Raw genomic sequence first — 23,697 nt, 5'->3', positions numbered from 1 at the left:
ACTTGCGCCAGGTGCTTTTAATTCACCCAAAGAGAAAAATCAGCGTCCCTGAAAAATATTGTTTTCATTCTCTCCTGTGAGGAGCGCCGCTCTTCCAACGAGGGTCTCTTCTTCCCAGACCACAGATTATTCATCCCGCCCGGCTCTCTCACAGAGAGCAGACACACCGTCTCCACTAATGTGTTTACTACATCTATAGATCTGACCCCCTACAGCCCCGATATTCCTGGACAGGATATTTACCACCAGCCTGGTGAACTTCTCATCTTGACCTCTCCCAGGAGGAGCACAATTAACACAGAATCCTCTCTCCATTTAGCAAATAACACAAAACACTGTTTACCTGTCAAGACAGAAAACCAGGCTGCTCCAGGTGAGGCTTAAACTCACAACCTCGGCATGAGTCCACTGAATATGTCATTTTACATGGCCTGAACCAGGAAAGAGGTTGGAAGTCAAGAAGTTATGGTTTTGTTTTAATACTTGCCTACTCTTTTAATTTTTTGGTCAAATCTTTTATTTGGGAGTACTTTCAATGGATGTTAATCTTTGTCCCGATGCATGATTCTGGGCCATGGTGTGTCTTGAATAATGTTCTTATAGGCTTCAGTTTGGAAAAGTGCGCTCTTCAGAAGCTACCGAAACCGCTAATGGTTACATAACACTTAATGCAAAAGCAACTTTCGGGTTTGAAAAAAAATATTACTTGCTATGAATACAAACACTGTTACAGGAGGCGTGTTAGGGCTATTTTAGCTTAGATCATCAATTCATCTTACATTTCTTCTCCATCTATATCAACAGCGTCATCGCTACTGAGCACTAAAGGCAGGTCCTGGCAATACAATCTTCTTTAGAAAACATTTTTAAAACTATTTCCACTACCATACATAAAGTAAACGATACCGATTGCACGCAACTAATAAAATCTCTTATCCAGGGACGTTGTAGCTAGATGCAAATTCCAATCGACAATGTATCAGCTTTAAAATTTTCTTTTGGATCCACAGGACGATCAGCATGAGTCTCAAAATATACCTGTGTTTGATTGTACAGCATAGATTGTACAGCATGTATGTTTACATTTATGTTAAAATTAAGGTAAATATATCAAAATATCAACATCCAACTTCACAGTGCTAACGTACTGTAACAGTGCTTGTCAAATTCTCAAACAAATCTGCGTTATATTTCTAAACTCTTTTAGCAGAGGACGCAACAGGAGTATAAATGATATCTCCCGCCAGCCATTCAAAGATACTTTTTCAAGGGTGAATATGGATTTCTGGGGAGTTGCGGTGTTGATCACTATTGGACTTCCCCGGTCTCAAGTGTTGTTGTTGGACACGGGCAAAAGACTCGCATTTTCTGCAAATATGAAGAGGGTTAAGGTTTCGGCTTTAGCGGAGACAGTGTTTACATTGACAATAATAAGAAGATCGTCCCTGGGTGGGTTTGAACCACCAACCTTTCAGTTAACAGCCAAACGTGCTCGCCGATTGCGCCACAGAGACTGATGAGAGAGGCTTTTCTCCATTCGCACCTTTCCGGTCAAAAAATAAACATTGCTTGCATTTTCTTGCCAGTCGGCAATATTCCTACTGCTCTGATAGCCAAGAATTACATTTCATTTTTCACAAGCTGTATGAATTTCTTGAAAAACAAGTTGTTGCAGAAAGGAAATGCATTCATGCTTTAAACTAAATCAAGCCCTATGCGGTTGTCCAAGATGGTAGTTTCTGCACAAAAAGACAGGAAGAAAGGCACAGCTGGGATGTGGAGCCAGGATCTCCAGTTAACGAGACAGGTACTTAAACCGACTCAGCTACGGTGCCGGCAGAATTCTCCTCTTTTATAGCGGCTTGGACACACCGCTCTGAGCCATCTGCATTCACGAAGCCCTGAGTCTGCCGGCTGAGCAAGCTGCCTCCTTTACACGGAACAGGAGCCCTGACCATAAGAGAAACGAAGAGAAATGGCTTTTATTGGGCACTTTTCATGTCCAATGCGCTTGACATCTCCCAAGGGGGACAGAGTTCATTAACGACACTTTTCCTTTCTTTCTTCTTTCTGTACACTTTGATGAAACAAAACGAGAAATCATGTAAGGGAAAATGTCTTTTTTCATGGAGAAAACATGCACCGGGAAATGTTGTGTTTAGAAGAAGTGAGTTAACATGAAAAGTGACCTAATTTACCGGAGGAAATGCTCACCAAGCAAGATCTGCTTTACTACTAGAGAGAAGTAGAGTGAAAGACGTGATCATTTCACGCCGCTGTGGAACGAAACGCTTTTGTCTTGGAATTCTAAATCAATTAGAAATTCAGAGTGATACATAAAGGCTTTGTCTGCTTAAAAGTGATGATTTTTAAAACTAAAAAAAAATGTAGAAAACACGTTTCTCACTTAGAAATTTAAGATGGGGGTGGGGTATTACTAGTAGCGGCACTGAACTCACCATGGTGCAATTAATTTACGTGACGGGCTAGTGGTTTAATGGATAACGCGTCTGATTTCGGTTTATAAGATTGTCGATTCGACTTCTACCGGGGTTGTGTGATTCAAATCAGGCTCCTCAGAAATAGATGTCCGTTATGTAAATGAACGCCACGTGAAAGCAAACGTTGGGTCTGGGGTTCCTTTCTTTCCTGCATGAAATAGCAAATCGTTACAAAAAAAAAAAACACCAACTAATGTCCAATAGTCCAATAGTTAGTCATTTAAGTAAACATGAATATACTGTAAGGTCTTGGTACATGGGAGTGGATTTCAACCACAATTAAAAAAGGGCAAATTATAATTACAGGCTTCAGACACTTTTTCATACAAAAGTGACCAAACACTTTCTAACTTTCAGGTTTGCTTGAACCTGTAAAAAAAAACAAGGTCTGAAACTTCCATTCTCTGATATCACTGTCTCTAAAGTCGGACATGATGTCGCTACCGTTGCACCACGAGGTCACTCGCCATGTGTGCTTTTAATTCCCCCAAAGAGAATAACAGTAATGCTAGAATAACAGTAGTATTAAAACTACTACTACTACTGTTAATTCTCTAACAGTAACACTATAATTATATTTAATATTAACATGAATATGAACATTAAAACTAAAACTATCAGTAGCGCTATCATCATTAATACTCACATGAACACTAGCATTAAAACAACCAGTTGTACTCTCATTAATATTAATATGAATACACTAGTATTAGTATTTGTTGCTACCCATGACGTCACATCGCTCTTTGTGACGAACGCGATACACCTAGACGCGCACAGTGACATGGCGCCTGTCCCCGTGGTTACCATACTTATGATTTATAAACACTGGAAAAAATACATGTAAACTGTTACTTACATACATTTATCAACTTGGAATATATTTTTTTAGCTCTAGGATACAGTTACCTAAATAATAATAAGAATAATCATTGGTTAATTTCGGTTTGAACATTTTTTACACTAAACGCACTACAGTAATTGATCGATACAGTCTTTATTGACTGTTTTCTAGATATTTAGAACAGGATCAAAACCAGAAAAAGAATCAGTACTCACCAATCGGTGAAGCTAATTGTTTATTCTACGGTTTTTTAATTGAATTAATTGGTTTTCGATAGATAAGTGATCAATAACTCTCCTCCGTGCGCACCCTGCGCCTCCCACGGTCTTGCTCTCTGATCCAGGCGCTCAGGCTGGTGTCTGTGATGTCACAGCGCTCTTTGTAACAGAGCAGAGCGCGTCTCCGCTGGAGGAGACTCCTGTCCGGAGCCTGGGGGGCTTTTCTTACAGATTTAACATCCCCCCCAAAAAAGAACACACCGGGCTGTGAAGAGAAGCGAATCATAACAGTTGTAAAAGGAGAGCGACAAACCAAGGAATGAAATTCATTAAACAGGAAAAAAAATAGTTTACTTCGCAGATTAATGTGTTACAAGGCGTACCCGTGTGGAGCAGTAGAGAACGAGCACAAGTCCCTGTAATAAGTGCTTTTAAATGTTTTAAACGAATCATCAGAGTATAGAAGCCAGGAGGTTTTATTTCCAGCCTGCTCTCAGTTCCATAGGTAGTCTGATTACCTGTTACAATAATTCATCTAATTGTAAATTTATAAGACTGTGAGACACCTGTGAGAGACATATGAGAGCTGGTGATTCCCTGGGCTGGTGTGGAATCACACACAGACAGGTCTTCTTCTGTGTGATCTGAGTCCCACTGCTGAGAGCTACAGACTGGTCAACTGGTCACTACTGTAGACACGACCATCGGCCCATTGGCTACTAATAATCAAGGAACAAGTAATAGGTTTATTCCATGCTGAAAAAAAGAAGAAAGAGAACACAACGTTTCGGCCATGGTGCTTCCTTCAGGTGTGAGAGAGACAGGGCAGTAGGCAAAGGTAAAGTAGCGGGAGAACAAAGGTTGAGAGGGAGGAGGAGTGAGAGGCGGGAGCAGGGGACAGAAAGAGAGGCCAATCAAGAGGTGTGAAGTCAGAATGGGTGCAGAGAGGTGTGAAATGAAACTTCCAATGAATGGAGAAAATTTAAAAGAACAGTAATCTGTCGTTAAGGGAAGGGAGAATGTGTGATCCTAGCTGCAGAATAATTTTAGTTTCGGTGGTCTTTCTGATGTATGAGTTCGGAAAACCGTCTTTGAGAACACAGACGGAGAGATTAGAGTGGTCGTGGCCGTCAGAGGTGAAATGAGAAACAATGGGCTTGGAGAGATCTTTAATCTTCACAGCCCTGACGTGTTCTCTGAAGCGGTCTCCGAGTCTCCTTCCTGTTTCCCCGATGTAGATGGCTGGGCATTTACTGCAAGAGATACAGTAAATAAGGTTGCTGGAGGTACAAGATGCTGTCTGGGTGATCCGGAATTGTCCTGAGGGGCCTTGAATGAGTGTGGTGGTGGCTGTGTACTTGCAGGTGATACAGCGAGCTCTTTTGCAAGGGAAAGTGCCTGGTGTGGATGGTTGCCGAGGGCGGTCAAGGGAGCTGTGAACAAGGAGGTTACGCAGATTAGGTGGTCGGCGATATGAGATGATAGGGCGATCAGAAAAGAGGGCCCCAATGGAGGGATCATCCTGTAGGATGGAAAAGTTCTGGTTAATGGTCCTGGGGATAGGAAGTGTGTTAGGGTGGTAAGGAAGCACCAAAGGAATGCGGTTGTTACGGCGGGAGTTCCTGATCGGGTTGATGGTCCGGGGGGTGTTTTTGGCTCGGGCAAGGGCCCTGTCAATCACACTGCTGGGGTATCCTCTGTTGATGAAAAATGAGTACATTTCGAGGGCTTGGTTTTCGAAGTCGATGTCGTCGCTGCATAATCGTCGTAACCTAAGGAACTGTGAAAAAGGAAGAGAGTTTTTAGTGTGGTTGGGGTGAAATGAGCTGTACAGGAGGTAGCTGTGTGAATCCGTGGGTTTGTAATAAACTGAAGTGGACAGTCGGGGGTAGTTGATAGACAAGTGGATGTCTAGAAACGGAAGAGTGGTAGAAGATATGTTAACCGTATATTTGAGGGACGGGTGGAAGTTGGTGAAATGGTGCAGGAAGAATTCAAGCTGATCGTTGGAGCATGTGGCGGCACCGACGCAGTCATCAATATATCGTTTGTAGAGGTCAGGGACATAGCCAGTGTAGGAAGCGAAGAAGCGTTCTTCTACCCAGCCGACAAAAATGTTGGCATAGCTGGGTCCCATTCTGGTGCCCATGGCAACTCCACTGACCTGTTGGTAAAAAAGATTATTGAAAGAGAATGCGTTCAGTGTGAGGACCAATTCTGCAAGGCGTACCAGGGTGTGGGTGGGTGGATCAAGCACTGTGCGTCCTCACACTGAACGCATTCTCTTTCAATAATCTTGAAACAGGAAGGAGACTCGGAGACCGCTTCAGAGAACACGTCAGGGCTGTGAAGATTAAAGATCTCTCCAAGCCCATAGTTTCTCATTTCACCTCTGACGGCCACGACCACTCTAATCTCTCCGTCTGTGTTCTCAAAGACGGTTTTCCGAACTCATACATCAGAAAGACCACCGAAACTAAAATTATTCTGCAGCTAGGATCACACATTCTCCCTTCCCTTAATGACAGATTACTGTTCTTTTAAATTTTCTCCATTCATTGGAAGTTTCATTTCACACCTCTCTGCACCCATTCTGACTTCACACCTCTTGATTGGCCTCTCTTTCTGTCCCCTGCTCCCGCCTCTCACTCCTCCTCCCTCTCAACCTTTGTTCTCCCGCTACTTTACCTTTGCCTACTGCCCTGTCTCTCTCACACCTGAAGAAGGCTCCACGGCCGAAACGTTGTGTTCTCTTTCTTCTTTTTTTCAGCATGGAATAAACCTATTACTTGTTCCTTTGCAGCCTACGCATGCTGACGCAGCTACCCACCTGAACTAATAATCAATATACAGTGTACTGACCAAAGTGTCACTACTTGTGTTTATTACATAAAAAGATAATTCCACACTCACGTGTGTTATAAAACATTTATAAAACATGTTTGGAGACTGACATACAGTAAAGAAAGTTATACTGAAGGGCTGGAGGTCCTGGAAAGGGTTAATAGAAGCTTCTTGCTTCTGACCTGGAACAGAGTCCACAGCTGACAGATCAGTGAGTCTTGAGCCCAGTTCACAGAGAGGAGAACCAGGAGCTCTTCTCTGTCTCTAAGTGGCTGTGAGGAAGGAGAAAATGGGGAGATGTAACCTGAGTCCAGGCTGTTCTGCCTGATATTATTCATGTAACAGCACTGATTGTCTGAATGTTCTCTGGTTCTGGATTGACGGATAAAAAGAAGTATGGAGCTTCTGTCCGATTGTCTCTGAGCTGTGAATCTGACTGAGAAGAGAATAATGATTTTTTATTCTGCCTCTGATAATTTTTCTGTTTGCCAAGTGGTGTTACATCCCCTTCAGAAACTCTGCACAGACTGTCAGAGTGAGAGAAAAGTAGAGAGATGGACAGATAAGAGCACACGCAGCGAGAGATACATACGTCTTGATTTACTTTGAACCAAGTGTTCATTTCCTTTGTGGAACAAGTTGTTTCTGAACTTCAAGAAATTCATACAACTTATATAAAATATAAGTCTTGCAAATCAGGACAGAAGAAATACCGCAAGAAAATGTCAGTGATTTTTCTCCTTTTAACGAAAAGTGGAGAAAAACAACGGCAGTGCATCTCCGTCGGCTTGATTTAGCTTAATACAAGTATTCATTTCATTTTCTGTGGATTACAGACTGCGAAAGATGAAATAAAGTTATTGGTTATTCATGGTCAGTGCAGAAGAAATACTGCCGGCTGGCAGGAAAATGTCAGTATTTTATAATTCTTTAACTACAAACGTGTGAACAGCAAAAAGCAACGGGAGTGTGTCTCTGTGCAGCTGTTAAATGAAGGGCTGGTGGTTCAAACCCACTAAGGGACGAGCTTCAGACTGTTCCACTGTAACCATAATCTCTGCTAAAGCTTGATGGGATTTCTTCGCAAGCCCTCTTGAAATTTGCAGGAAATATCTATTTTACTCATGTGGAACTACAAGTAATCAATTAAGTACCTGTCAATGTCCAAGAAAACCATTTTCACGTGTGGAATTTTATCTTCAACTGGCTGTCAGGAGAATTCATTTATACACCCGTTGTATCCTTAGCAAAGTATCTTTTTTACATAACACGCTTTCGAGAAACAAACTGTGTATCTAGCTTTGTTAAATTAAAATCGGCACATCCCAGTTGGCAAAAGAAGTAGAATATACGACTATTAAACGCATACTTTAGACGTATAAATGTGCTCCGTAACTGGTCTACAATGAAATTCTAGTATACGTATATTGTTATATGTCAATTAGACATCTATGATTATATGTTTATTATACATAAATGGTTGGAGTTCTATTATACGGATAAATTTAGAGGACTAATATACATATATAGTTAAAGGTCTATTATACATCAAATAAATATTTTATAGGTGTAGAAACTAGTAAATAAAGCCAATGATTTGTTTTAGAAATTTATTCTTAAAATATACAATTATTCACACCTGAAAAATATGTAGTTCAAATTATACATTATATACAATATTGTAATCAACAAATGGCTAATCATCATAAAAACACAACTAGTAAATTTCAGTTACAAATTCTAGTAAAATGGCAATATATATTGTAATGACAAACAAACTAATCACATGATCCCGCTAATATTTAACTCAAAACCACATTTCGATTCAAATATAAATTTTAACATTTACAACTTCTATATTTCCACGAAAATATAATTAATGTAGCACAAACGCTACTTTCTAAAAAAGACAGAATGAAACTGTTTGTTTTGTGTTTCATGGTGATCCTCCTCTCGATACTAATGCAATGTTTAATATGATCCCTCGAGAAACAAAAAGGAGTCCATTTCCGCCTGGAATGATTGATGCCCCATCAAACATTTTGTAATATCCCTGGAAGTTTATACAGTAGAATCCTGGTTCGTGGCTTAAATTCAAGGTAAACAAGACTAAGGAAACGAGTTGGAAACTTGATGTCGAACTGGGATTTAAATCACCCGGAACATTTCACTACATTGGGCAGTATGTGCCAAGGAGCATTTGACAACCCTTTGATAGCTCAGTTGGTAGAGCGGAGGACTGTAGTGGAGTCAGCAGGGAATCCTTAGGTCGCTGGTTCGGTTCCGGCTCGAAGGAAGGTACTTTAATCAAAGAGTAAAAATAGCGAATCTTTTTCTCTCAGACATTGATCAAAAGCTCAATAAACGACGAAGCAGAGGCTCCTGTTCCAAAGTCAGCCCACGTCTGATTGTCTTGTTTTGGCCAATATCTGATCTTTGAATTAAGGGAATACTCTGTTTGCTTTGTAATTAAAAAAAAAAACATACAGTACAAATGTCAATTTCATTTTGGTTTCAAGATCGCAATTTAGTGTGAAACATAAAAGCCAGCTGGATAAGCTTTATTAATTTCCCTCACGGGATCAATAAAGTATCTATCTATAAATCTCTTATACGTCATTTACAATGGCCTTTCAACTAATAGCCCGTGCAGGGATCAAACCCTAGCTGTTGGTACACTACGAGTTGCGTAAGGCTCTGTAACGCGCAGATGAGAAACTAACTTCTGCTTCTTCATTATATACACAGTGAGCTATATATATGCGAGCTTACTGCCTTCTACGGGCTCTGTATTTGTTAGCGATACAAGACCGGCCGTGGAGAAATGAAGTGAGGAGGGTGTGTACGTTAAAAGGCTCGTAGCGTCCCTGGAAGGGCTCAAACCACCACCCTTTTGGTTAACAACTGAGCCACAAAGACGCATGTACAGCTTAACACTTCTCGGTCTCAGTGAAAGTGATACACTCCGTAAAATTTCCAGAGATTCATTTATTTTAAAAGGAAAATCACCAACAGCGGCCGAGATCTACTGGAGTTTTTTCATTCTATACTGCGATTTCTGAAGGGTACCCTGTGAAAATACGAGTTTTGACGAGAAGGGATGGACATATAAGGTCAAAAGGCTTGGGGAATTGAACTTTAAGGTGAAGACTGCGGGTTCAGTAGCAGCAGAACCTGATCAGTATCAGTTGACTCCGATATACTTTGAAAATGAACTTGGGGATTTAGAGTCAGACGTGCTACCGTTGCACCATGGGGTACTTAATTTAAAAAAAATAGAAAAAACAATCAGTGTTCCTGGATCTGTAATTGAGAACAACACCTGCACAAGAGCTGCGCAGGAAGAATAAAATGTGGTAAGAAGAGACTCTCTTCGGAAGAGCTGCGCACTTCACATGAGATTTTTTTTTTTGTGAAGCTGATTTGTCTCCTTTGGGGAATTCAAAGGCACGGACAGCCGTGACTTCGTGGCGCAACGGTAGCGCGTCTGACTCCAGATCAGAAGGCTGCGTGTTCAAATCACGTCGAGGTCAGCTGTTACTTTTTCAGGTTCTGCTGGTCCTGAACACGGAATTCACACCATGCAGTTGAGTTCTATCTGTACACCACATAGATTAGTACATAGAGCAGTACAGGACACGCAGTGTGGAGCTCACAGAGGCTTACAGTCTCCAGCATTGGAGTGAAGGGGAAAAAAAGAACTTGTTTTTTTTTAAGAGAAAAGGCACAGTTCACATCTGCTTAACATCACGTCCAACTTTAGAGACAGCTACATCAGATAATGGAATCCCGGAAGTTTCAGATAACTTTTTTTAATACAGGTTCAAGCAAACCTGAAAGTTAATGAGTTTCCGGACACTTTTGTTTTATTAAAAAGTGTCTGAAGCCTGAAAATGTAATTTGAAAAAAAAACCCGCTATTGGACATTAGCAGGTGCTTTTTGTAACGATTTGCTATTTCATGCTGGAAAACAAAGGAAACAGACCCAACGTTTGCTTTCAGGTGCGGTTCATTACATAATATACATCTATTACTGAGGAGCTTGAATAAAATTTACACAAGCCAGGTAGAAGTCGAACCTACAATCTTATGATCCGAAATCAGACGCGTTGTTTATTAAACCGCTGGGATTTCACATACCCTGAATTTCCCCATAGTGTGCTCAGCGCCGCTACTAGTAATGCACCGCTCCGTCTAAAATTTCAAAGTGAGAAACATGTGTTTTCTGATTTTTTATGAGTTTTAAAATATAATCTCTTTAAATCAGACAAGGGGTTTATGTTTCGCACTGAAATTCCGATTGACTGAGAATTCAAAGAAAGACTGTTTTCTTTCACAACACCGTATAATTATCACATCCACCAGACTCTCCAACCTCTCCAGATCTTGCTGGTTGAGTAATTGCTCCGATAAATTAGGTCACGTATCATGTTAAATCATTTCTTCTCAACACAACATTTCCTGGTGCACGTTTTCTCTATGAAAAAAAAGACATTTTTCCCTTGCACGATTTCTCGTTTTTTTATCAAAGCTACAGAAATAAAAAAGAAGAAGAAATAGTGTCGCAAAAGAACTCTGTCGCCCTTGGGAGATATCAAACGCATTGGGCATGAAAATGCCTGATAAAAGCCAGTTCTCTTCGTTTCTCAGTGTCGGGGCTGCTATGTAAAAGAGGCAATTTGTTCTGAGCGCAGGTTCAGCGCTTACTGAACGCAGATGTCTCAGAGCGGTGTGTCCAAGCGGCTGTAAAAGGGGATGGTTGTCCTGTCACCGTAGCCTAGTTGGTTAAAGCGCTTCTCTGTTAAACAAAAGAACCGGGATTCAAATCCCAGCCGTGTCTTTCTTCCTATCTTGTAGTACAGAACGTATCATTTCGGGCAATCACAAAGGGCTTGATTTCGTTAAATGCATGTGTTCATTTCCTTTCTGGAAAACTTGTTTTTGATTAAATTCACACAGCTTGCGAAAACTGAAATTCAATTCTTGGTTATCAGTGCAGAAGAAATATTACCGTCTGGCAAAATAAACGGTAAGAGAGCTTTTTTTTTTAACCGAAAACGTGGCGCAATCGGTTAGCGCATTTGGCTTTTAACTGAAAGGTTGGTGGTTCGAGTCCACCCAGGGATGGGATTCTTCTGCAGTATAAACGTTGTCTTAAGTCAATTGGATTTCTCAGCGAAACCATAACCATTTTAATATATGCAGGAAATGCGCGTGTTTAACACGTGTCAGGGTCACCGGGAAATGTCCAATAATGCCCAACATTGCAACTCCCCAGAAAAAATTATCGTCGAATCTTCATTTATACTCCAGTTGAATCCTCTGCTGAAATAATTTAAAAATACAATGCAGGTTTGTTTGATAACTTGACAAGCATTGTTACGATAGCACTGTGCAGTTGGATTTTGATATTTTGACATATTTACCTTAATTTTAAACATACATACTATACAGTCTATTGTAATTTTAAAATAAGTTAGCTGAGGATGTAAAGGGGTGAAAGGGAAAGGTCAGAGGGTATAGTAAAAACAAGGATTAGGTTAGGATTGGTGGAGGTGGTAGGGGTGTTGATGGTTTTTCTCTGTAGAGGATGATTGAGTTTTTTATCCTTCTCTGAAGTGAGAAATTGGAAGAGTTGGGAGTTGAGGGATCTGATGAGGTTAGTTATAAAAGGAAGTTGATGTGGAGCTGTTAGCCGTAAAACTTCCTAAAGTCTTTAAACTGCAGTAAGCAAAGATAAAGGAAATTATCTTTGCTTACAGCCCTGTCTTTCTCACACCTGAAGAAGGCTCCACGGCCAACACGTTATGTTTCCTTTCTTCTCTTTTCAGCATGGAATAATCCTTTACTTTTTCCTATGCAGCCTACGCATGCTGACACAGCTACCCACCTGATATATAACATTCCTATAATCACAACTATGAATGTCCACTGTGGGTATTTTTTCCATTATTATTTATTTTGGCATTGAAGCATATTTTATGTAATACTGAAGTGTCATAATCACTGAAAAACATATTTTTTCATTTAGAAAGAATTAAAAAAATATAAATCACTATGAATTACATTTAACCTGTTCTGATCTAGGTTTTCTATATACTTTAACATGCCATGTTCAGAATGTCACAACGCAGAAATGCAACAGTGAAGTTTTGTAATTACAAATGTTCGTGATGAGTGATTTTGTCTCTCTTACCTTAGTGTCAGAATACTAAGATGTTTTGGTAACGAGGAAGGAGGGAAAAAGTAATTCAGCAGAAGGGGTGCTATTTTGTTGACTATAAATCCTCACATGCCATGTTCAGAGGGTCATATTAAAAAAATGGTACAGTAAATTTTCTTATGCTTCATGATTTTCATAATTTGTTACATTGTGTCTCACACCTTTGTGTCAGAATTCTGAGATGTTTTTTTCTAAACAGGGGCCATCGCAATACAACAGAAAGAGCAATTAGCTTTTCCCTATAAATTCTCTCATGCCACATTCAGAGGGTCATATTTTAAAAATGGTACAGCAACATTTCCTGAAGTTCAGGATTTTGAGAGTCTGTTACACTGTGTCTCACACCTCAGTGGCAGAATTGTGAGACGATTTTATAATCAGGAGGGAGGGTCATAGCAATAAGCAGAAAGTGTCATCACCCTTTGCTCATCCTCCGTTAACCATATATTCTCATATGCCATGTTCTAAATGTCCCATTTTAAACTGCTATAATAACATTTCTTGCAAAATGCAAGATTTTGAGACTTTGAGAATTCACGTTTTGCCTTTGTCTTATTTACTTGTTGTCTAACATGCCAGTTTGTGTTATTGTGAGTTTTGAAAATTGGTTTTCGATTTTCTGAAATGTGTTTCATACAAAAATGCAATTTGGATAATCATTACTTACATATTCCCCTTTACTGAGGATATGTGCAGTAATCAACTCGGATTAGTATTTTTAAAAATGACTATAGAGAGCCATCTACAGGCGAAAGGCGGCATAACATCACAGCAGCAGCACTTAAGGTGGAACGAAAAACGCGAATAAAGAAGCTGGCGAATAAGCAGCCAACTTCAGCCTCGTTAATGCAGCAGGATTGGGTGAGGTAGAAAAATATTTCTTCCTCTGAATCCTAACATTTTTGTAGGTGTTCTAGGACTTCTCGCCTCAGATAAAGCTGCCAATACATCACTTATTTCTACTCCATCAATATCAGCAGTGTTATCAGTACTGAGCCCTAAGTGTAGGTCCTGTCATCATATAAAAACTTGAACGTATCGACTGCATTCACCTGAAAAAATCTGATAAAATTGAAAAATGCATCGGAAACAAATTTGCACTGTTTTTTTTTTCAGATCCAGAAGAGAATCATCATGAGACTCAAAACAGACCTGTTTTTAATTCTTTCCAGGAGGAAAGATTATTCAGATGCAAACATGGGTCCAAAATCAATGTACTCACCTATCGCTGTTGCTTCTTCAAATCCTTCAACTGAACGTCGATATTGAGGGATGATTTCATACAAATTTTGGTTTTCTTTAAAAGCAAATTTTATTAAAATATGAGCCTCTATTATAGTTGTCTTGGATGTTTCGCAAGGTATAATAGACCCCCTTGTGCCCTCTGCTAAAATATTATAAAATACAACAATCTTTATATATATATAGAACAGCATTTATGGTTACATGTATATTAAAATTAAGATAAATATACAAAAGTATTGAAATACAAATGTACAGTCCTAACATAATCATGCTGTCCAACTGTCTTTTTTGCTTTTCAAGTTCTCCAACAAATCTGTGTTGTAATTTTAAATATTTTAACTAAGGGTGCAACGAGAGTATAAATGAATTCTCCCGCCAACCATTTGAAGGTCAAAGTCCGTGACTGAATACGATTCCCTTGAATGTTGGCCATGACTGGTCATTCCCAGTGATAATGACTAATGTACTCACTTGTTTACTTGTTGTAGTTCGTCACACAAAAAAACTGCATTTCCTGCAAATATCAAGTGGGTTAAGGTTTTACTAAGAAATCCAATTAAGTAGAATAATGAGAAATGGGCTCGAACCACTAACCTTTCAATTAACAGCTCCCAGAGACTCACGTGCATCCCTTTTCTCCATTTGCAAGCTTTTTGTAAAAAAAAAGACTTTATTCTTGCCGGCCTGTGATATTTGTTTTGCACTGATAAGCAAGATCTGTGTTTCATCTTTCGCAAGCTGTATGAATTTCATGAAAAGCAAGTTGTTCTAGAAAGAAAATGAAAACTTGCATTTAACAAAATCAAGCCGCACATGATCATCCATAGTGATACATTCTATAAAACAAGACAGGAAGAAAGACACCACTGGGATTTGAACTCAAGATCTCCTGTTTAATAGGAAAACGCATTAACCAAATCAGCCAAAGTGCTGTCAGAGTATTAACATCATGTCTGATGTCAGTGATTGCAGCTGACTATCGCTGGAGGACAGTTCACTGTGAACAACTCAGCCTGCATAATGAGGGGAAGAGACCGGCCTCTGTGATGCACTATAGAGTTACACTAACCTTCTGCCCTACTGTTCTCTGCTGCATTCTACCCTAGCAGATAAATATTGGTTTCCATGCGTGTAAGGTTTCTTTTTTTTTGTCAAATATTTTCAAGCATATTTTTGCTGTTGAAAATAAGTGGTTTGTGGTTTTGAGTGTTGTGTTCCTCTTCCCTTAGTGTCACCCAAAGTGATACATTGTGCTTTGGCAATTCTTCAGGCTATAGTGTTAAGAGGAGCTCAGTTGAATTAGTTTGCATAGATAAAGTATTTATTTTCCTTTTAATCCTTTAAAGCATATTACATTGTCAATACATTGTATCTTTCTTCTTACTAATTGTCATCATTTTTTTTCTGGCTTGATCTCGTAATCAGATATTTCAGAATCTTCCTTAAAAACTAGTAAAAGAAGTGGGACAGATTCATGCACATTAAAAAATATGAAAGGATAGCAGGACACAGTAACCACCAAACATCTCGTAGATTATGAATGTGCCTAAAATATTTCAGTACTTTAGAGGGTTCTGCCAGTTTAGATGTTGTACTGTGCCTGTCTGATTTATCAAATGTGTCATTTAAATCCCCCGTCATTTCTATATCAGTCTCGCAGTAAAGATTGCAATTCATCCCAAAATGCCAAGTTTCCCACTGATGATATGTACAAAGAAATTAATGTACATTTTCCCCTAAAATCAACCAATTTAAAATCAAATGCATCCCTCCTCATCTGCTGTTGGAGAGAAAAATGTCAGAATAAATACAGGTTTTAGAAGTCAGGAGCATTGATAGTCCTATTTTAAAATTATGCTAAAATGCTCAATATATTAAAAAAGTTCTATAAAATGCAAAAAAATTAAAACATATTAAAACAAGGTAAAAAGAAATGATACACAGTTATAAAGATCAGGAATTATCAATTTGAAGTTACAATCCACTTACAATATGCCAAAAATGGCAAGGATATGTAAAACAGGTGTATACATTTTTTTTAAAATAAAACAAGTTAAAAATAAATACTAAATACTTTTAAAATTCAGGAATGTGATTGGTCAGATGCTTATGATGAGTGTTGTTGGTGTTTCGTGTGATTTAGCGAAATGAAAAAATATTCAATTTTAAAACGGCAAGAGCTCGTATGAAAAAAATAGTTCGTAAGTATCTTTGTTGTAACAGCTGCGCCAGAACTAGTGTATTCATATACATCAGAAAAGTACCTGAACTTGACTGGTTTATATTCAGTTATGTGCATTGGGAACAAAAGGGAGACTTACATGGATTTTATTAGGTTTTAGGAATCAGAAAATGTATTTTTACACGTTTATGCCTACGAGCAGAAATAACTTCCTGCTTTCAGCGCTTTAATTGTTTCCGCTTGTAATCTCGAACAGAGAAACCCAGTACTGACTCAGTTCCTGGGATTTAAGAGGGATGTATGAAGACAGTAAAGGGGAGTTTTTTTTCCCGCTGTAGAAGGCGGTGTGACGAGTCTGGAGGGAGGAGACGCGCATTCCGCACGGGGAGCGCAGAGCAATGAGTTTCACCTGCAGCTCGCCGAGTCCTGTCCTATATAACCGCTGAGCCCGGACACACACAGCGTCTTCAGCCAGTGTTGGGGATGCACTATATCAATAGTTTTTTTTTTTTTATGCAGAAGCTGGGATTCTTTTGCTTTTATAATAATAATAATATAATAATAATAATAATAATTAGTGGATTATTGGAGTTAGTGGTTACTATGCTAAACTGGCGCGAATGGCGCTTCTATTTCTTCTGTCTGCTCAAACACTGCTGGGCAAAGTTTAAATTAAAACCCTTTTTCTGAAACATTGAGTGTGAGGGGTAACAGGTGGAGTTTAAAGCCAAATAAAGGGCTGTATTGGATTAGGTAGTAGATTGCGTGAGTGACGAGTAACGAGCTCGATCAGACCCAAACTCCATACGTGCGGTAAAGAGAAGAGTACAGATGCAGCCATTCAAAATGGGTGGGGTATTCCGCAGCATACCCCGGTAGGCGTGTCGCGGTGTCACGCAGTATCACGCGGTTAATCACGTCATTTGATGCCATGCCGGAAACTATCCGCGTCACCTTGTAAAACCGCCGGGGGGAGCTTAACCTCTCATGTACAGCATTTGAGCTTTTAATTTTGAACTGTGTATTACAGCATGTTAATCATCAGTCATTAAAATGTTCGTATATTTTATTAAAGCAAGATTGCTCAGTTGGACAAAAGTACACAACCTACCTTTATCAGAAATATTTATGCATCAAAGCCTTTACCGAAGATGTTACTAATAGTATTAATAATGAATGATTTTGGACAAGCTGTATACTCAAAGTATAATTTCTTTAGCACATTTGTACAAGCACTTGGAATCTGTCCAAGCCATACTTTGTCAGGCATTTTGTTTTACTTCAACGGGCATAAAAACTCCCTTGCTTTTAACAGGGCGTTTCATAATTTCTAACTACGAAAATGATTTAAAATGCGACACCTATCATTCAACTAGAGCTCAAAATATCACAAGGATCCTCAAGAGCACAGCAAAGACTGTATTTAAAGATACTTGTATGTATCAACGCTTTCTTTTCCGTATACCAGATTTTATGGAATCACTTCAGAAGGGTGTCAGCCAGTCAGATTCCAGGAATCGGTACTTTAAAGGAAAAATACACACTGGTATTCCATTTCTCCCTAACGATTTTAAGCATCCAAGTATTTAACTAGCATGTGAAATAGCATGTGAAAAAGTGGTAGTTTTAAGCTTTTCTGCTAATATAATATGGAATCGCGTATCAAAAAAATTGAATAACGATATGATTATATTCGTGTACTGCGACAGGGCTGTGTAGGGCTGTTTCGCCTCTCTCTTCATGTGACTTCCCTTGTAGCCTACTGGTCTACGTGCCCGATTACCAACTCACGGGTTGTGTGTTCAAATCCAGCTGGTGCTGGACTTTTCTCTTAACAAACATTACTTCAAAAAAATAGAATAGCGATAGTATGGACAGTCAATTGACTTTTTTTATTTCAAAATATCACAACATGATCGATTCTAAGTCATTTTTGATAACAATGAATAGTCACCTTCTTGCCTTCTGACAACGGTCCCTGCTTCTGCTTCCTGCTTCTATTGTGTGTGTGTAATAGAGTAAATTTTTATAGAGAAATGGAGGCTGGACAGTATGCGTTACAATATAAACATTTATATTGATTTAAATCGCAAACGTGTGTTTAATTGTGTTTTTTTTATCATAATCAGGCTAATGCAACATAAATTGATACAGTATCTTTGTCTTCTAAGTATCTTAATAAACTTTCAGCATAACTTTCTACCCATTTAGATTTATATCTCTTGGGATTTTGGGATCAAACGTGGAAGGATTAGATTGTAATCATTTTTATTTTTCAAGTACGTTTTAGAAAAGTGTAATCTATACCTGCCCAGACTGAACGCCTTCCTATACCCCGCCTTTCATTCCTGTAATGCTCTTCCCCACGCACCCCAGCCGGGCGCTCTTCGGCCTCTGCCTGGGGCGAATGTATATTTTGATATTTACACCCGGCGCGGCACCGAGGGAGCGTCTGCATTTAAAACTTAGTTTTTTAAATTAGTCAAGCAATATGAAGCATCTCCTTTTACTTTTAAGTCCCTTAAATACATTGAGCACAGCTTTCTCACCACTTAAGATTGCTTTTTGATACCATCCTTACACAAAGCAGAAACTTTCCGATGACATACAGTACAAGTGTCTTTAATTTTGTTACGTTATACGTTTCATCTAAACAAACACCACAAAACTATTCTCGACGTACGTCTGAGAATACGTTATGTACGTCTGAATGTTATGTTACACCTACAGTAGTTCACTGCTTTAAATACATCGAATTAAGAAAGTTATGTGTAGCACTTTAGATCTTTTTTTCTGAACCAGGGAAAATCTGATCATGTTTCTCTATAACAATAATAAAAAACTTTATTTTACATATCACCTTTAAAAGTGGCATCTCAAAGCAATACAGTAGATCGAAAAACAGTTAAAAGGGACCAAAGTAAATACCAGGCAAACGCGTTTTTAATAAAATGCTTTTATTCATTCAGCAGAGAGAGAGACACACACACCGGTTTCCATTGACAAAATTGTTTTTTTTCAATTCCTCTTGTCTAACAGGAATGTTTTGTTTGTGGTTAGACTAGAGGAAAAGAGCGCCTCCTTCTACGAAGCATTTTGTTGATCCGATCACAAATTCTTTTCCAGTCGCACGCAGTAAGGGTTGTAAAGCGCTGATTCTTATGGAATGTGTTCCGCCGGGGATTCAAAAAAAAATTTTTTTTTTAATCGCGTATCTAAGGAAAATTGCAGTATAACTTTGTTCATGCACATCATTATACAGTATCTCATTTTGTATTTCGATAAAAAAAAAAATCATTTGCCCAGCCACTATTGTTGTTATTGTTTTTATCCTGTAAAGCGCTTTGAGGAGCACAGCTTTCTCACCAGAGGTGAGAGGTTTAACAGAACTTTTTCCACAGCACGTTTTATTTCATGTATGAGCTGATCGATGTTGCAGTAGTACCCTCTAGGTAAGGTACATGTTCATCAGCGATTAGACTATATGGACAGAAAATCTTCATCTTGATCAAACGTGTTTAGCGTATGCGGATAGTGCAGCTCGACCAGACCCACTACCCAGCCCCTGTCCAGGTCAATCGCCTTTGCCAGATGCTCTGTGAAGCACGCGCTGGTGTTCTTTGGAAACATCTTTGAGGATGAATTACTGGCCAGCGTAACCTAGAAGACATTGGGGTTCATTTTTCAGCACCTCTATATTTCTTTGACCTCGGAAGCCTTTACCCAACTATTGAATTTATCGCTCTATCTGCGCCACTTTACCAAAATCTGTTTGTTTTTTTCACGCCCCCTGGCTGCTTTAATCTTTTGGATGCGAAAGACGCTCTCAGAATTGGGGTTTATCTTCTGTAGCTGTTCTGTGTAGAAAGAGCCCTTAATGTCATCGCCTGCGTAGTCCTGCAGTTTGTAATAGAGTCTCAGAGCCGTGGTCCGCTCTTTGACAATGAAAATTTCATCTGTGAAGGTCTGTTCATACCCCTTCTCAAACATTCCCTTTTATTTTGGACACCCGCACATGATCACCTACATTAAATGAAAACTTTGACGGTTTTCGCTTAAAGTGTTCACCATAGACGGTTCTCCACATCTCAAGGGAGTTATCAGTCGTAACAGAAGCCGTGGGTCGTTTAATAGTCATGTGGTAACTATGATTATAAAAGTAAATAAGATCAGACAGATCGATATATCGAAAGGTGTTTTTGTGTGTCAGGTACCTCCACATTTTTGTTTTAATAGTTTGGTTAAACCTCTCTATCACACTACTGCTCTGTGGGGGAAGGAGGGACATCCACCCTATAACAACACCATTGGTTGAAAAGGGGGTGGGACATGGGGTTTTAAAGTTTTGACAGACGCTGCACACCACAGTGGGGCAGACTTGAGTTTTAGTAGCTCTCAGTTACCAGCATTGGCTAGCAAGGTGCCCGGTACGTTGATTTCGGCCATTGCCCCTGTGAACACATCCCAATCTTTTAGCTTCTTACCGGCCTCAACTGATTGCTGTTGTGTGAGAGCCCTGACAAGATCAATCATGTGAGAGCCCTCAACGGGTGCCCCCTTGTACACAAATTCTTTAATTCCCGGCTATTAACGGTTTATTGTGTGCCACAGTCTTTAACAATATCTCGGCATTTCTCTGGAACCACTGAGACGCACTGTCTAAAATATACCCAAAGTCAGCGTCGGTCGATGACGGCTGTTGTGGTAATGCGTGTGATAGATCGGCGGGTGCATTTTCGGGTCGTACAACAGTTAAAGTCCCCTCTTCAGAAACTTCCTGGCATACTAATGTCAAATACCGTTGTAACAGCTGATTATATAATTTCACGTTTTCATATTCAGGCAGATGCGAGTTCTGAAAAATGTCTCTCATTTCGTCATCCAACCTGCGGGTTGTTATTTTTCTCACATCGGTTTCTTTGCCGGACCAGTCTAGGAGTCGATCGAGCTGTTTTTGAGGTACAAGGTACATTTTTTTTCAGTGTGGTCCATTATCGGTGTTGTAGAAGCTCCGTAATCAATGGTACTACAATACTCAACAGTGTCCCGATAAAACTGCCGGACTGGTTCACCAAGAGTCTCTTTCTTTTAAGAGAAAGACCCCTTTGACTCAAAGTCTTTAAAAGCTTATGCTTTCTCTTCAGGGTCCCAAACTGCTTAGCAGGCTTAGCTATTCCCTGTACAAGATCATCTGAAGCCCCACAGAGAATAGCTTTCCGGTGACTGGGGCTGGCTTTTACCAGAAAATGTAAGTGTCAGGTTTCTCCGAACGCGTGAAGACATGACAACGGCCCGAACGTGTTTTTTTGACTGAGTCTGTGGTTGCGAGATCACCGACTTTTAGATTCTTTAAATACATAAGCCATGGGTACATCTGGGGGGAAAAGACCTGTTCACAAGCGATAGTCATCTGGGGTGTCGGCATTTAAATCCACCAACAAGTAACCGAAAGGTTTTTTAGTAGCGTCATCAAACGCTTCCAAAAAAATCTGGCTTTACCGGGATACATATGCCGTGACAGGGTTGTAATCTGTAGTTTATCTCTAGGGTTTTTAAACAGCACCGTGTACTTTGTATTTAACGCTATGGTTCTACTTTTCCGGCCTTGACAAAACACATTTTGGACGATATACATGATGCTGAGGTTTCGGTGGTGTACGTATTTTGTAAAAGCTTTTTCTATCTCATTATTTTCACACGCAGACTCCATCAAATCATCAACTATAATCAAATTTACTCTATCCGGTGGCAGTAGCTGGTCGTCGGAAAACGACGTCGGTAGCCCTTCTATAAACTGAATGTATGGAAATTTCACAAGCAACTCAGCGTATAGAGGTTGCCAGCAGCTGTAACACCAGACTATGTTTTCGGGTTTACGAGTCATAACGGTATCACTGTTCTCCAAGAGCTGTTTTATAAAATAACTTTTACCGCAATTCGAGGGTCAGGACAAAATGCATGAAAAAGGGTGTTTTAACCTGACATCCATCGTGTTAATATCCGTAGGGCAACAATGTCAAATTTTCTTGCAGCACCCGCTTGTCGTACACCACCTTCTGGGTTTTCTTTAAGGTCCGGGTCTCACTGCGCCAATCCTTTTTAACACGCACGATCATCGGCTGTTGAATAGAAATGTGTTTAAATTCCCGGCACTCTGCAAAAGGGTTAACGCCATAGTCAAAAACCAAGTCCCGCAGACTCTCAAAGTTAACTTTTTCACAATTGTTCACATTGAGCGTAATGCCTTTCACCTTTAAACAGGCTTTCCCACCAGACAGCTTGTACCCGTACGACTTGGGTCCTGTTGATACAAACTCGGTGATGTGTTGTCCAGCATCGATTTCGCTGGTCAGCTCACCCAAATAGTCACCCAGCCCCGGATTCCACTCACCCTCCCGGCTCACAAAGATAACAGAATCTGTGTCGTGGTACAGACAGTGGCCTTGCAAAGCGTTTAGCAGATTGTATAACTCCCAGCGGGCAAAGGCGGTTGTAAAGCTAGCGATGAAAATGTTAGTGTTTGAATGGCCTGTATAGTGGTGTTTAGTGTTTAGTGTATTTCCACATAACACAGGCTGTGTTTTCATTGATAAACTTGCAGGCTGACACCTCATGATATGGCGTAAATAAGTACCTGAACAATTCATCGGGGTTTCTCACAATGGTGGTCTGTGGTAAATTGTCTCTTTGCCCATACTTCCCCCACAAACTGTTCAAGGCAATTTTTGAAAGCTGTCTTTTGGCCGGATTCTTTTTAATGTTGCCGGGGTCCAGCCGGACACCCTCTTTTTCATAATATTCGCTGATATATCTTTGTTGTTTCACGACATCTGTACACCACTCTGGAAACCCCGAAGCTTCCTGTTTCCCTTTCAGATGCAGTTTGATGTAGTCGGTAAAAAGATTGTGTGAGGACTTTTCGAAATGTCAAATTTCATAAATTTTACCCACTCTATACCCCAGATCTAAGGCCATAATTCAGGGGCGCACCAGACACCAGTCAAGGCGCGATCTTCATCACCGTGCTCACAGGGGGTGGTCTGTTTTGTTTCACCACATGTAAGACAGTGTTGACAGTTTTTTTGTCAATTTTGGTTGGAAGAACTGGAAAGTACAAACATCTGGGTGGGTAAACTTTCACCTTTGCTAAACCGAAATATTGTTTTAAATCTCCAAAGTTTTTATAAATTATTCGGGGGTGCCCCAGTGGGTATTTTTTAGTTTTGTTCACAAATGGATACAGACTGGTGAAATCATAGTAATGGATTTTTTCACCGGGCTGCGCTGTGTAATGCAAACAAATCTAATTTGTTCTCCCCCCCAAAAAGTGACTCGCGCGGTTGCAGAGGCCTCTGGTAACTGCGCAGCTGTTAGAAATTTACCCAAGTCTCCATTTTCAACAAGCATGTCTCTGAACTCGTGCTCCCACAAAACACGCACGTTAAAACCTCTCATTTTGAGAAAATTAATTTTCACCATCGTCTTTCTGTACAACCAACCAAAAGTAGTGTTTGTCAGCGGATTAAAATCGTTTTTACAATAACAAACGCTACAACCGTGAAAAAAGCAACCGTTGAACTCAAAGGCTGTCGGCACTCCGTCAATTACAGCATAACCATCCAGAAAATATGGGCCAACCT

General features: G+C 39.8%; 2 non-coding genes across 2 annotated transcripts; both read left to right on the top strand.

Moving 5' to 3' along the window:
* Positions 1-8,615: 8,615 nt before the first annotated feature.
* Positions 8,616-8,703, top strand: trnay-gua (transfer RNA tyrosine (anticodon GUA)). Its single transcript is given in 2 exon segments — positions 8,616-8,652; positions 8,668-8,703. It is a non-coding gene; the product is annotated as a tRNA-Tyr (tRNA).
* A 1,165-nt stretch (positions 8,704-9,868) lies between these two features.
* trnaw-cca (transfer RNA tryptophan (anticodon CCA)) lies at positions 9,869-9,940 on the top strand. Its single transcript has one exon. It is a non-coding gene; the product is annotated as a tRNA-Trp (tRNA).
* Positions 9,941-23,697: the final 13,757 nt, after the last annotated feature.

Source organism: Lepisosteus oculatus, chromosome 14, assembly GCF_040954835.1.
Source record: "Lepisosteus oculatus isolate fLepOcu1 chromosome 14, fLepOcu1.hap2, whole genome shotgun sequence".
NCBI lineage: Eukaryota > Metazoa > Chordata > Actinopteri > Semionotiformes > Lepisosteidae > Lepisosteus > Lepisosteus oculatus.
This window is presented reverse-complemented; position numbering and strand designations above follow the sequence as displayed.